This window comes from Carettochelys insculpta, chromosome 6 (genome assembly GCF_033958435.1).
Source record: "Carettochelys insculpta isolate YL-2023 chromosome 6, ASM3395843v1, whole genome shotgun sequence".
Taxonomy (NCBI): Eukaryota; Metazoa; Chordata; order Testudines; family Carettochelyidae; genus Carettochelys; species Carettochelys insculpta.
Genome location: NC_134142.1, coordinates 116,337,018 through 116,350,946, shown reverse-complemented (window position 1 = coordinate 116,350,946; position 13,929 = coordinate 116,337,018).

The window sequence follows — 13,929 nt, the reverse complement described above, 5'->3', positions numbered from 1 at the left end:
CTATAATGAGAGTCATGAAAAAATTATGAGAATTGACAACACTGCAAACCCAGCAGCAGCAGTAGGCCAATAGCTCTTCAAGGCATTTGCTTAAGATTGTAATCACACCTTCATATTCCCAATCTTGCTCCAGTGCTCTTCTTGCCTTTCTTCACTCCAGGTAATCTGACTGTTATCCTCAGCTCCAATTCCTCAGGGACACTCTGGCCCCAACACCAGTTCTGATGTGAGGCTCCTATTCCTAGCTATGGGCACCCACTTCAACCACTAGGCATGACTGTCATGCCTTGATCTCTGATAGGCGGTGGCATAAAATTCATTTTTGTTCTTCGCTTAGTATGGGGCTAGTAGTGTGCAAATCTGGGTGCCTTGGCATAAACCCTCACCCTGCCCTAACTTATACCGTTTCAAACTGCCCCAAAACGGCAGCAGCAGATTTTGTCAGGCTAGCTATGGCTATGTTTACACTCAACACAGAAGTCGACTGCAGAAACACAATTATTAGCTACACCAATTGCATAGCTAAAATCAGTTTATCTGCAGTCGAATTCATTGTCCGTCTCTCCCTTCAACCTTCCTTATTCCTCACCTCTCGTGGAGTTCAGGAGTCGACTTTGTCCCGGAAAGCATCATTTTGCATAAGCACGAAATAAAACCCCAGATCGACCTTGAGTTAATCTTCTGTGGTAGTGTAACTGTAGCCTGAGTCTCACACACCTCTCTATATACTCTCTGCCCCCACTGTATAGGTTGTGTAGAGGGAAGTGGAGTTGATCAGGGGTGAACAAACTTTTTATGTTGGGCCCCACTTTTTGTCCCTGCAATTAGCAGCCCTTCCCCCAACCTATCTAATGTAATCCAAACTGATGGAAATTTTGGTTATATTCATATGAAAAAATTAAACTTTCAGCACTTGTAAGAAAATAAGTATATAGAATGTAAAAACTTTATTAATTGGTATATATATGTGAATACACAGACATAAAAACAGTAACCTATTTCAGTAGTTTTAATGAGATGGATGAGCGTGAGACCCAGCAGCCAATCATGCTGTGCCCTCCTTAGGAAATTTCACCCCTGCCCCAGTTTGCACACTCCTGATGTAGAAGACTCTACATCACAGGTAGAACCCTTTGGCACTTGTATGATCCTGCAACAATTCCATGGCCAGTGTATGCCAGTAATGCAATGGAACATAGCAAGTGCCATCTGGGACCAGACCAGTTGTCTGGCTAGTCCTGTATCTAGTCAACAATCTCTATACCAAAACCACGAAGGTTTATATACCCTCCAAGACTCATTAATTGTTAGTGATTTTTTAGTCTCTGTTAGTAGGACAACTCCACATGAACTCCTGCTAATGGGCCGCATCCTCCGTGACTGAACTGACCTTGTCAAATCTGGCCCTCCCCTTGACTGAGACTCCCTCTTTAAACCTTCCTCCGAAATGCCCCCACTCCTGTATCTGACGAAGCGGGTCTTAGCCCACAAAAGCTTATGCCCCAAATTACCTGTTAGTCTATAAGGTGGCACAGGACTTCTTGTTGTTTTTGAAGAGTAACTCAGCTACCTCTCTGATACTTATATATATAAAGGTTTGAATTGGCCAAATATGACCTCCACTCACTGTCCCCTTGGTCTTGTACTATAAGAGAGGATAAATAGAAGGTAACAATTAACAGAAAGCAGCCATACCACAGTTAGGATCTGGGTCCAAAAGTCACAAAACAAAATAAACAAACAAAGTACTGCTCTTGAGTGGGCCAAACAAGGCTATTAGAATGACCCAAGAGACTTCCTCTCCTCAGGAGAAGAGCAAGTTGCTTCTGCAGCCATTAATCCAGGTTATTTAGTGTTAAATGTTTGTTTACGTTGTCCAGTGTGTCCTCAGAAAAGCATCACTTTCCTTACGAGCTGGTTTCACTCTGTGCAGCCAACCTTTGCTTTGACTCTTAAATATAGTAGTACAGTACTTTTCTTTCTCCCGAGGCAGCCCCAACAGGCAGTGACTGTTTGCAGACAAATGTTGTTTTGATGATTTGGAGATGGGGAGACATTTTAGCTAAGGAAATCCGTTTAGGCAAGTTTCACGTGTGGGCAGCTGCTGCTAAGTCTGAGACCAGTCCGAGTTCTGCAAGTCCCAGGTTCAGTGGTGCATGGAAAGGCTGCCTGATGTACCTCTGGAACAAAGTGGAAAGTGACATTGCAAGATTTAGGGAAGACATCATTGTTTGGAGCTTGTTGAGCCGGTTTCCAGTGACGGGTCTGAGATCAGGTTTCAACCACCAGAACTTATCTCCACTGGCTTCAGGGATCAGATTCTCCTCCTTTCTCTTTTGGCATGCCCCATCCCCACCCTACCCCTTTCTGGAATGAAACTCACCACTTGAAAGGCCAATCCATAAGGATGGAATGTGAAGCAGAAATGGAGAGATGGGTGTGTGAACTAGCTAGGTAACATATTGGTATTTGAACATTAAGAGAGCTGAAATTAGGCACAGCCCTTTCAGGAAAGAGAATCTTTGGTCCCTTCTGACAATTTGCCATCTCAGTTCAGATACTTAGAGGATAATAATGTCATTTCCCTGGAGGATACAAGTCAATAAAAGGCTTTTATAAAAAATTAAATGTCAAGGTGTTTAGCTGAAGCAATTGATAACTACAATAGCTGGCAGCAGCAAGTACTAATCCAATAACGTGAATGTTATATAAAAATTAGATGACAAGGCACAATATATTAAGAAAAATATTTTTTTCTTCACATAGGGAGGACTGTAAGTTCTAGGTTGTTTCCTGGGACCTTGGGAAATAGTTATGATTCAGTGACTGAGAGCTAGAAGTCAGTGTACCTGCACCAAATGAGCTAATTAAAACTTACCGCTGTGCAAACACTGGTGTGTCCTTGACTCCATTTGAATTGATAGCACCCAAAATACTGAATAAACAGGGGCTTATCCTGAGAATGGTGAAGCCCTTAAACCAAAGGTTCTTAACCAGAGGCATAGGGTTCAGAGTGACCCAGATAAATTGGAGGATTGGGCCAAAAGAAATCTGACGACGTTCAAGAAGGACAAGTGCAGGGTCCAGCAATTGGAACAGAAGAATTCGAAGCATTGTTACAGGCTGGGTACTGGCTGGTTACGTAACAGTGCAGCAGAAAAGGACCTGGTGATTATGATAGATGAGAGGCTGGATATGAGTCAACAGTGTGTCCTCATAGCCAAGAAAGCTAACGGCACATTGGGCTGCATTAGGAGAAGTGTTTCCAGCAGAACTAGAGAAATTATTATTCCCCTCTATTCAACACTGGTGAGGTCTCATCTGGAGTATTGTATCCAGTTCTGGCCCCCAGTATAAAAAGGAGGTGGATGCATTGAAGTGGGCCCGGCAGAGGGCAATGAAAATGATTAGGGTGCTGGAGCACATGACCTGTGAGGAGCGGCTGAGGGACTTGAGCTTATTTAGTTTGCACAAGAGAAGAGTGAGGGGTGATTTGATAGCAGCCTTCAACTGCTTGAAGGCGGGCTCTAAAGAGGATGGAGAGAGGCTGTTCTCACTAGTGACAGATGGCAGAACAAGGAGCAATGGTCTGAAGTTACAGCGGGAGAGATGTAGGTTAGATATTAGGAAAAAACTATTTCACTGGAAGAGTGATGAAGCACTGGAATGTGTTTCCTAGAGTGGTGGTGGAATCTCCACCCCTAGAAGTTTTTAAGTTCTGGCTTGACAGAATCCTGACTGGGATGATTTAGTTGGCATTGGTTCTGCTTTGGGCAGAGGGCTGGACTTAATGACCTCCTGAGGGCCTCTCGAGCCCTAGGATTCTATGAGACTTTTCATCAGGGGCCACATAGCAATTTTTTACATGTTCCAGGGGGCTGAACACAAAATAGCCCCAAACCACCACCCTCAGGCTTAAACCTTTTGCAGTGCCAAACCACTTCCTCCTGCCCTCAGGCTTAAACCCCCCTGCAGCTGCAAACCGTCCCCCAGCTTAAGACCCTCTATAGCCCAAAACCACCCTCAGCCTTAGACCCCTGCACAGCACCAAACTTCCCCTAGCCTTAACCCCGCTCACAGCCCCAAACCACTCTGCCACAAGCCCTGCACCACAGCTGGGGCTCTGCCCCTGGGGCTGGTAGCAGCACTGCACTCCAGCCACTGGGGCTCTGCTGCAGCCAGCCATGGAAGCCAGTCCAGCTGCAGCAGCCTGCTGCACAGAAGCCAGTGCTGCTATGGCAGCTGGCCCAACGGGCAGGATAGAAAGTCTCTGTAGGCCGATTCTAGCCTGAGTGATACCTGTTGAACACTCCTGTTATTAACTCTTGGCCCATGGGCCTCCTTGCAGTCTTATCAGCACTGTGACATCCTCAGGACCATGCTACTAGTATGTTTGTGTTGTGCAAATGCAGCCCAGATAACTCAGAACAATCTGCATATGCAGTCTACAATGGGGCACAGGTTGACAACCAGCACCTTAGACTCTCCAGTGGCTCACAGTGAAATTGTGGCTGGGAAGCTTGCATGGTAGAAGTCGGATTTAAATTAGGATTCATTCTTTGAAGAACAGGTCTGCATGGAAAATGAGTGACTATTTATGCAGGACCAAATTAAAAAAAAAATACTTTTTAGATGACTTCTCCCACTGGAGAGAGAATCTCTGCTATATTTTTGCTGTAAGCAGTCAGCAAGGCTAACCTGGTGAAATAAAGTTGCATAAAAATGAGAGCTCAGTCATCTTATTCCCCCGCCCGCCTTTTTTTTTTTTTTTTTTTTGCTCTTCTTCTGTTTCCCTTTAGCTCCTTCTACTGTTCTCAGGCATTTATCTACTCATTCCTGCTCTAGTCAATAAACATCATTATTCAAAATGATAGAAACCTGTTCCACTGGAAGATTTTCAATGAGAAAATGCAGTTTCATATAAATTAAAACATTTCATGGGAAAGTCTATTTCAGTTAATTTCAAATGAAAAAAATGTTGAAATAATTTCAACTTTCTCTTTTTGATAAATTAAAAATATTCTATTTCAAATGTATTCTTTCAATTCCTTCTAGTTTTACAATATGTTAAAATATTGGTACTAATATACCATAAATAATACATTATAATATGTATTATATGAATTACAGTTCTTGTAATGGGTTGACACTACTGAAGTCATTCAACATCATCTAAACAAAATGCTTTGATGGTCTCAAATAGAATTTTTTCCCTTTGTGTTTTGTTGAAAATTGCTACATTTTGGATTTTTGTTTTGGAAGGAAAACAAATTTCAGATTTGTTAAAATTTCCCACCAAATAGAAATTGCAGTTTCCGGACAATTCTTTGTGTTTGTAATGCAAATAATAAGCATATGTAGTACCTAGATCTCTGGAAAGCACTTGTTGCCCAATGTGCTCAGATGCACAAGTGGACCTAAGTTTAAGTAGTACCAAGAGGCACTAAAGTCTCTGCTCTACAGCCTCAGCTGAAAGCCAGCTGGCCTTTAGCTGGTGCGGTAGAGTGCAGGGCTTTAGACCCTATGCTTACAGGTTCTATCCCTGGGACCAGCAACCTGGGTCTGTCAGTGTTAGACATATATAGCACTTTACTGACTGTAGCAAACTGCTTGGCTATCCCTAAAGGGTCTTGTGCTTCCAGGTTGCTCCTTGTGAGCCTCTGAGACTCAGGGCGGCCCCCTTTGTTGCCCTGGGGCTTCCCAGAGGCAAGGGTGTCTGTCTACCAAGCCATGTTCATCAGAGGCCAGTCCAAATTTGGGGTGGAGGAGGTTCTCTTCTCCTGCCTCAGGCTGTTCTGGACCTCCTCACTCAGTCAGCCCTTCCAGTGGGGAAGTGGGCAGTCCAGTCCCACCCACTGCCCTGGACTCCAGCCTAGGGACCCTAGGCAGGGAGGGAACCAGGGGAGCTTTTTGCCTCTGCTCCACAACAGCTTTCTCTCCCTGGGCCTTTTCACGCCACTACCACCTTCTGAGACCTTTCCCCAGTACTGTGCCACTGTGCTCAGATCTGGTCTCCACCTCCAGCCTTGCTCTCTCTATGGGTACAACACCCCTCCTCTCCTACTGCCTAGGGAGAGCCTTTTGTAGAAGAGCCCGAGAGACTTGATTAGTCCCAGATGCTTCCACTCCAGCCTGATGCTGGCTGCCCTCGATGAGCTGCAGCTGCCTACACAGCCTGCACTCTCTGGGAACTTACAAGGGGAATAGAAAGGGGTTCCTCCAATGCCTAAAATGTTCCCCTTCCTCCAGGCACCTGTTGATTGCAGACTGTGATTTGCCACACTGACATATATAATAAGATGTATACTCTGCTTGGAAGCTCTTGCCATCTAAGGGCCAAAATCATAACAACAACTCACAGTAAGCAGAAACATTATTTGCACTGAGATACATGAGACTACTTGTGCACTAAAGTACTACTCAGTTAGAGTAACGGTATCAGCATCTGGCCACAAAACAAACATAAGGTAAGAGCAGCAAACATGAAGTCACAAATTTCTAGATCTGCTCCCAAAATTGATCCAATGGGTTTGATATCTGATTTAGACAGGCCTGTTCCTTAGTGGATGAACAGGTCAGATGGTTTTTATGTAGTTTAAGTAGGTTACACAGCAGCATTTCAATTCAGTATGTATTTACATACAAAATAAGCAAAGTTTACCCACTACCATCCTCTATAATCTGTAGGCTTACTCTCTGTAAGGAAGAACCTGCCCAGATAGCAGATTCTATGCAAAATGAATCCTCAACATGCTGCATTAAACCAGTAAATTGGGGGTTTCTATTGCAAAGTGTCAGCATTCCAGTTTTTCATTTCCTTAGCCACTCTCTGTCCCTTTTGCTACCCGTGAACACATTGGTAGCATTACAGGCAGGAGAGACGGAGCCAGTAGTAGCAATGAATGACCCAAGTGCAGGACTTTGGTGATCTGAAAGAGTCAGTGGCCTGGGAAGTAAGTAATGTTGTTCCTGTTTCCCAGTTTCCTGGAACGTTGTTTCCAGCTGGTATGTGAACAAGCTCAATGTAAATAAAATCAGCTCCAGCTATCAGCTGCTTCTATATTTTAGGATTCTGCTAATGGATTAGATGTGATATTTGTACAGTATATGGTCATCGTGGTTTGCCAGCAAGATACAAGTATAAACCAGGCTGATGACAGCACACGAGCACAAATATTTACTTAGGGAAAAAATAAATTTGTGAATAAATATTGGGCCGTAACATTTACAACAGGGCAGAACAACAGTCCTTCTAGTCCAGGGTTTCCCAGTCTAACTGAGATGTCTATTTGGGAATGATCCCTTCCTCCTTCCCTCTCACCCAAATCAAAGTTGTATTTCTTTTTAGTAATCTAGTGTTATGGGTTGAGTGTTGCCTTTTGACATTAAAAAACAAAATCTTTGGTGGTGGGGGAGGGAGCAGAGCATCATGCTACTTTCTAAAACCAAACGAACATTTTCTTCTCTCTTATATGAGAGGAAACCCTCCATTTATCTCACCCCATTAAGGAGATTTGTCTATTAAACATTTTTTTGACATCTTAACACACTCTTTAGCATTGCCATACATATGACAGCTTTTATACCATTGACATGTATCACTGGCCAGTGGTTCAACAATAGCCACATAAGACTTGTCAGTGTAATACTGACAGACCTAGGTTGTCAGCAGAAGGATTAAACCTACAACCTTAGGTAGGACGACCATATCTCCTTGTCCCAAATACGGGACAGAGAGAGGCAGGGGAGGGGTGCCTCCTCCTGTCTCCACTGAGGTGTGGGGAGCTGAGAAGCAGGAGGCAGCTGCCTGTGCTCACCCTAGCTCCCCAGGCCTCCAGGAGCCAGGAAGGAGGCAGCAGCCGCTAGTGCTTCCCAGCTTTGACGATCCCTGGGGAGTCGGGAAGGAGGCGGCAACCGACAGTGTTCCCCCCAGCTTCGCTGAGCCTTGGGGAGCTGTGAAGTGGGTGGCAGCTGCTGGTGCTCCCCTGACTTCACGGAGCCTTGGGAAGCCAGGAGGGAGACAATAGCTGCTGGTGGGTCGTCCCGTTTCTGCCCCCCACCCCCGGAGCCTCAGGGCTGGCAGGGAGGCAGCAGCTGTGAGTGCTCCCCCCAGCTTCCCAAAGGCGCAAGGAAGCAGAGCACCAATTTACCCTGTCTTTGGAGGGCCCCCTGCTGGCTCCCTCTTCCTGTGGCCCGAGAGCACATAAGCTCTGGATGTGCCCTCCGGCCAATACTGTGCCTGTGCATGCTGCTCAGGGAAAAGGTCAGCCAGTGAGGGGACCAAATACGGGGCAATTGGCCCCTTGAAAAAAATAAGTCAGGCTGCCTTTCTGGCACCCAAAATATAGGGCTGTTCTACCTAGTACAGGACAGATGGTCACCCTAACCTTAGAGGCAAAAGCCCTGGGCTCTATCTACCACATGAGCTAAAGGCCAGCTGGCTCACAGCCAAGGCTGTAGAGCAGAGGCTTCGCTCACCCTAGCATGTGGTCTTGGTGCCTGGGGGGACTACACCAGGATCCTCTAATATTGTTCTTGCCTCCTTGTTGTTCCATACTGGAACTTTACATTGAACACAGCCTGTCTCCTTGGAGCTCTGTTAGAAACACCAGTTGCTGTCATCCTCTGTGGTTAGTAGGGGAATTCACTTTCACCTCTGCTATGAATGTAACACCCCATTAATGCTTATGAAGTTAAAACACAAATTACACTCATGTATTTAACAGTTACTTTGATTCATCCTAATACACAAGGCCATTGGTGGAGTATTTTGGCATGAGCTGGTGCCTAATCTGCCAGCGTCACATCTCATTTTAAAGTTACTCTGCTATAGGTCCACTAAGATCAGATAATTGCAGGCATTTGTGAGAGGTCAAGAATGTATGATACATATTGTTTATAAAGACAGTCTTTAAGGCTGATATTTTCAAAGGGTCCTATCAGAGGTGCTTAATTCCCACTGAAGCCAGAAAGAAGTTGGGAGCCTCTCTCTCTTAGGACCCTTTGAAAATATCAGGCTAAATAAGCGTTGATCTCTCTCTTTCAAAGTGGCATGTCATAAGAAGGAATGACTGTAACTCCCTTGGTGAAAAGTCACAGAGAGGTGACTGTGTTAGTCTGTATCATCACAAAACAGAAGAGCAGTCCTGTAGCACTTTAAAAACTAACAAGATAATTTATTAGGGGATGAGCTTTCAAGGGACAGACCCACTTCTTCAGAATTTCCATATCTGAAGAAGTAGGTCTGTCCTATGAAAGCTCACCCCTAATAAATTATTTTGTTAAAGTACTACAGGACTGCTGTTTTGTTTTATAACTCCCTTGTATGTTTACAGACAGATCATCACATAATTACTTCATGCTAAATTACTCCTTTTTTCATAATTGGTAGTATTGACATCAAGGTATTAAAGGTGAGCAAGGGTGGCAGAATTTGGCCGATAATTAGTATTTAACTAACCTTCATAATGTCGGAAGGATTGCAGAATATGAAGCTCTTTTACAAAGAATTCTGTTTTAGAGAAAATAGTCATTACATTTAAAGTCCTGATTTTCAAAGAGCTTAATTCAGAGGATCTTCTGTGCCCATGTGGAGTGCTCTTAGTCTTAAATAGGGCTCCATCTGGACACAGCACCAGTGTGAAGTTCACAGCATGATTGGAACCTATAGTTAGACTCTGGAAAGTCCAGGATCAAAAAAAAAAAAAAAAAAAAAAAAAAAAAGCCAACAACTGGTTTAGAGTGGTGAGTGGAGTTTTGTTTTGTGCGAATATCTGTTTTCTGGCTACAGCTAACAATCAGGAAAATACCATGACGGGATCAAGAAGTTTGCTTAGTATATTTCGTACTGGAGGAGGACTAAATGAGAAATTGAGGAAGTGCTGGGGAACGAAAGAGAAATAAAGTTAGAATTGGCTCTTGTTTGGGGAAAGGGTTCAAATCATACTCTATCTGCTGCTTATAATCTGGTATTAAATAAGACAGTGGAACAATTTGTGCAGATGCTTAAAGTGGAAATGTGGGAAAAAAAACAAAGCTGGGAGAACTTTGAAATATTGTGTTACAAATTTCATTAGAGTTGCCAAACTGAAGGAGGCAAAAATCATGACCCTTTTAATATAATAAATTTTGGGGTCTTATTTTCCTTCTGTTTTTTGAACCTTTAGGGTTTGCATTTTCAAGCTTTTCTCTGCAAATGTGAGGACATGAAGTTACTTTCATTATTTTAAAATGAAAATTGAGATTTGCCTACAGTCATGTGACTGCAGTATCTGGGGCTCTAGGATAAATATAATCAGATTTACAATAAAATTGTAAGAATTGGCAATGATGTGTCATATATCTAGTCTACTACTCTGAAACTCCATTTATTAAAGGCCTTTTATGAATTGGATTTGATTCACTTAGACCAGATTTAGCAAAAGAACTTCATGAAAAAGAACAATGATAAGGGTTCACTATATCATATATATACACACACATTTCATGTCTTGATGCCTAAACTAATGGGGAGAAAGAAAGTATATAAGTATATGGTTTGTAATAAGTAAGTAGAAAGTCCTGCTTTGGCTATATTTTATATTCATTTTGCATGGGTATAAATAAGGAAGTAGAAAATCCGATTTTAGATTGTAGGACTAAATTTTACAGCATGAGAGCACTTTCTCCTATTTTAGGAATGTACAAATTGCCATATAGGGTGAGATCCTAGTCCATCTAGTCAAGTAGCAGGTGCTTCAGAGGTAGATGCAAAAATCTGCACAGATCTGGGTAATCTGATTGTCATGAAGATCTCTAATGGAAATTGAGTTAAATCCCAAAACATGAGATGTTATCTCCTTTCTAATACTTTTTTCTTAACATTTGCCACATGAGGGCAGCAGACCCTATTTTATTTCACATATTAACTTCTGCACTAGCAAAAGGTTTTATCTTATTGGAAACTACTCTTCAGCAACAGAGAGAAAGCCGTGCTATTTTATATACTATCAAAACAAAAAAGCAGTAACGTAGCACTTTAAAGCCTAACAAAATAATTTATTAGATGAGCTTTCGTGATATCTGCTAAAGTCAAAACTAGGAGCCTAATTTTAGATTCCTACATCCATATTTAGGATGCTAAATAGGCATCATGATTTTCAAAAGTCAGCAGTTTTGAAAATACAATGACTTATTTGGGAGCCTAAAGGTGGACATAGGAGCCTATTTTAGATTACTTGTACTTTTATAATTCTGTGCATTGAGATTTCTTTTTAAAGCTGAGCAATATCTAATAGGTTGCATATGCTTGCTTACTTCACAGTCACTTTCAGGTGTTTGTTACTCTCAAAATTTTACCTTTTCAGGCTATTAAGGGCTCATGATTTAAAGCAATGTAGTATCAGTTTCCTAGGAAATCCACTTCAGATAAATTGTTTTGAAAACTTATCATTTTCCCATAAATATCAGGCACCAATCACACAGAAGACTGACTCCCTCTTTTAAATCATACTACAAGCTGAATCTCTCTCATCCCGAACTCTCTCGTCTGGCAACATCTGTAAGCCAGCATGATTTTAGTTAGCCAGATAACTACTTATCATGAATGTGGCCAAGTTTCCTGTGGTCCATAAAGTTGGTTTCCATCCACCAGTCCTGGATCTCCAAGTTCTGTGCTCTTATTTAGCTGTAATTTACCCCCAAATGTCTTCTAAGAGCCCAGTAAGCAGTGGAAGCATTGGTAATACTGCTAGACAGTATTGACTTGTGATGGTCTGGCACATTCTCTCATCTGGCACTGGTCAGATCCTGAGGGTCCCAAACTGAAGAGGTTGAACCTGTAGGAGAAACACTGCTCTAGACCAAACTATGGAATTCATTGGGAGCCAAATATAATTATGATATTAGACAATGTTGTGAAGTAGGAATATTGTATTTTCCTATGACTTATGTATTTCAAATATTTCTCAGAAGTATTATCTGAATATAGGTGCCATTTGAGTACACTGATACAATTTCTTAATGTCCCTAGAATAAGATTTTTTTTTCATGCGAGGCAACATTCAGATTTTTTGGCACTACATGCTTTAATTCCCTATGTTGATCACAATCTAAAGTTAGCCAATTTTCCCCTTGGCATTCATTTAAATTTTTAAAATTTCATTCATGATGTGTGACATCATAATTACTAAGTAGAGCATTCATGCAGTCCCTAAAGCCTTTACGTCCTTTAATGAATGACCCTTAAGATCAATTTGTATACATAATAAGAGTAAAAGGAATGAAAAATGCAGATCACCTGGTTTTGGAAGAGTAACCTCTGTGTCAGAAACTGTTTACTTAAAAAAATCACTTGTGAAAATTTGTTCTTGAAAGCTCATTTGTTTGCACTAAGCAGTTTACAAAATTATTGTGTTTCAGTTTCAGAAAATGCTTTTGGAAATGATAGTTTGCAGTGGCATTCACCTTTCCTTATCTGTTTTTGAATTGTCATTAACAACATGTTTTTTAGACTTTCTGGACAAAATTTGTCCTTGTTGGAAAAACTCCAGAAGTCAGTGGAATAACACTTCAAGCACAGTGTGCTTTATGGACAAAGTCCACTGACAACGTACAATATTTGCAGAAAGTCCACCAACTGTTTAATAATCATCTTTAAACTGGTTGGCTCAGTTTTCACTGTCCACTTTGAAAGGGGCTGAAGTCTGTAGTTCACTCATCACGTTTTCTTTTTGCTGTAGCAAATATTTTGACTAGCCAAGGTCTTAATAAATACACGAGCCAAAATAAACCTCTCATCATCTGTAAATTATCACTGAGCACTTAAACAGAATTGCATATTTAAATTTCTGCTAAAAATCTGAAAAACATTATGTCTTAAATACTTGATTTTAAACTCAAACAACTCTATTCTGCTACACTTCAGTCAAGGTTATGACAGACCTCACCATCCTGTTCTCCGAGTGCAACCACCCTATCTTAGTCTTGTTTGCAGGGCTGACATGTTGGGGATATACAGGGAGCCGCATGCACCCCCAGGATGGGAGGAACTGGCCAAAAGCTGGCAGACAGAGCAGTGAGGCCAGGGGCCAGTGCTGGCAGCAGGAGTACATGCCCCCAAACTCATGGTGGCAGCTGCGGGTAAGACACAGCACACCGGCTCCAGCTCTGCCTGCACTGCTCCAAGGAAGGGCCTCACACTCCCTAGCAGGAAGCAAAGCACCCTGAGCTGGGGACTCCTTCCTGCACTTCCCCCCCTCCTCGCTGCTGGTGGGTGCTGGGGTGGCATGGACTTTCAGGGGGAATAGCAGGGCTGTGCTGGCAGCAGGAGACTGCACCCCTCCCCCACCACTCCAGCTTGCATAGCTCTCTGGCTGCACCATCCCCGCTGGGCAGTGTAGGGAAGGTCCTGCCTCTCCTCTGGATTAGCACATCTGGAGCCACCAGCTGCATTTCTCCCAATTCCAGTCAGCACTAGGGTGTGTGTGGACTTCTGCTGCTGGCACCAGCCCCACAGCCCTGCTAGTTCCCATCTGCTTCAGCTGTGGGAAGAGGCAAGGCAGGGAGGGGCAGAACAAGGGCAAGGGTGGGGCAGGATTGGAGCACGAAAAGGGAGAGGCAGGGCCTGGGGCAGAAGGTGATTGTTTTAGCCCAGGCGTCAGCAACCAAAAGATCAAGAAGAGCCATTTTTCCAAATTCAGTAGAAAGCTCAATAATTCAAGAGCCGCAGTGCATGTGAATAAGACTTGATTAGCAACACGATCAAAATGCAGACACAGTATCACATCCCACAATGCATTGCACATATTAACGAGGTAGTTAGCCAACATTTGGGGATCACATATTGTTTGGTGTTTAGATCTGAGTTGTTTATTGTTGGGCTTTTAGCCATTCACCATTTATTGAAAATCATCAGGAATTGTTTTTATTTTTTTTTTTGACTTTGCAAAT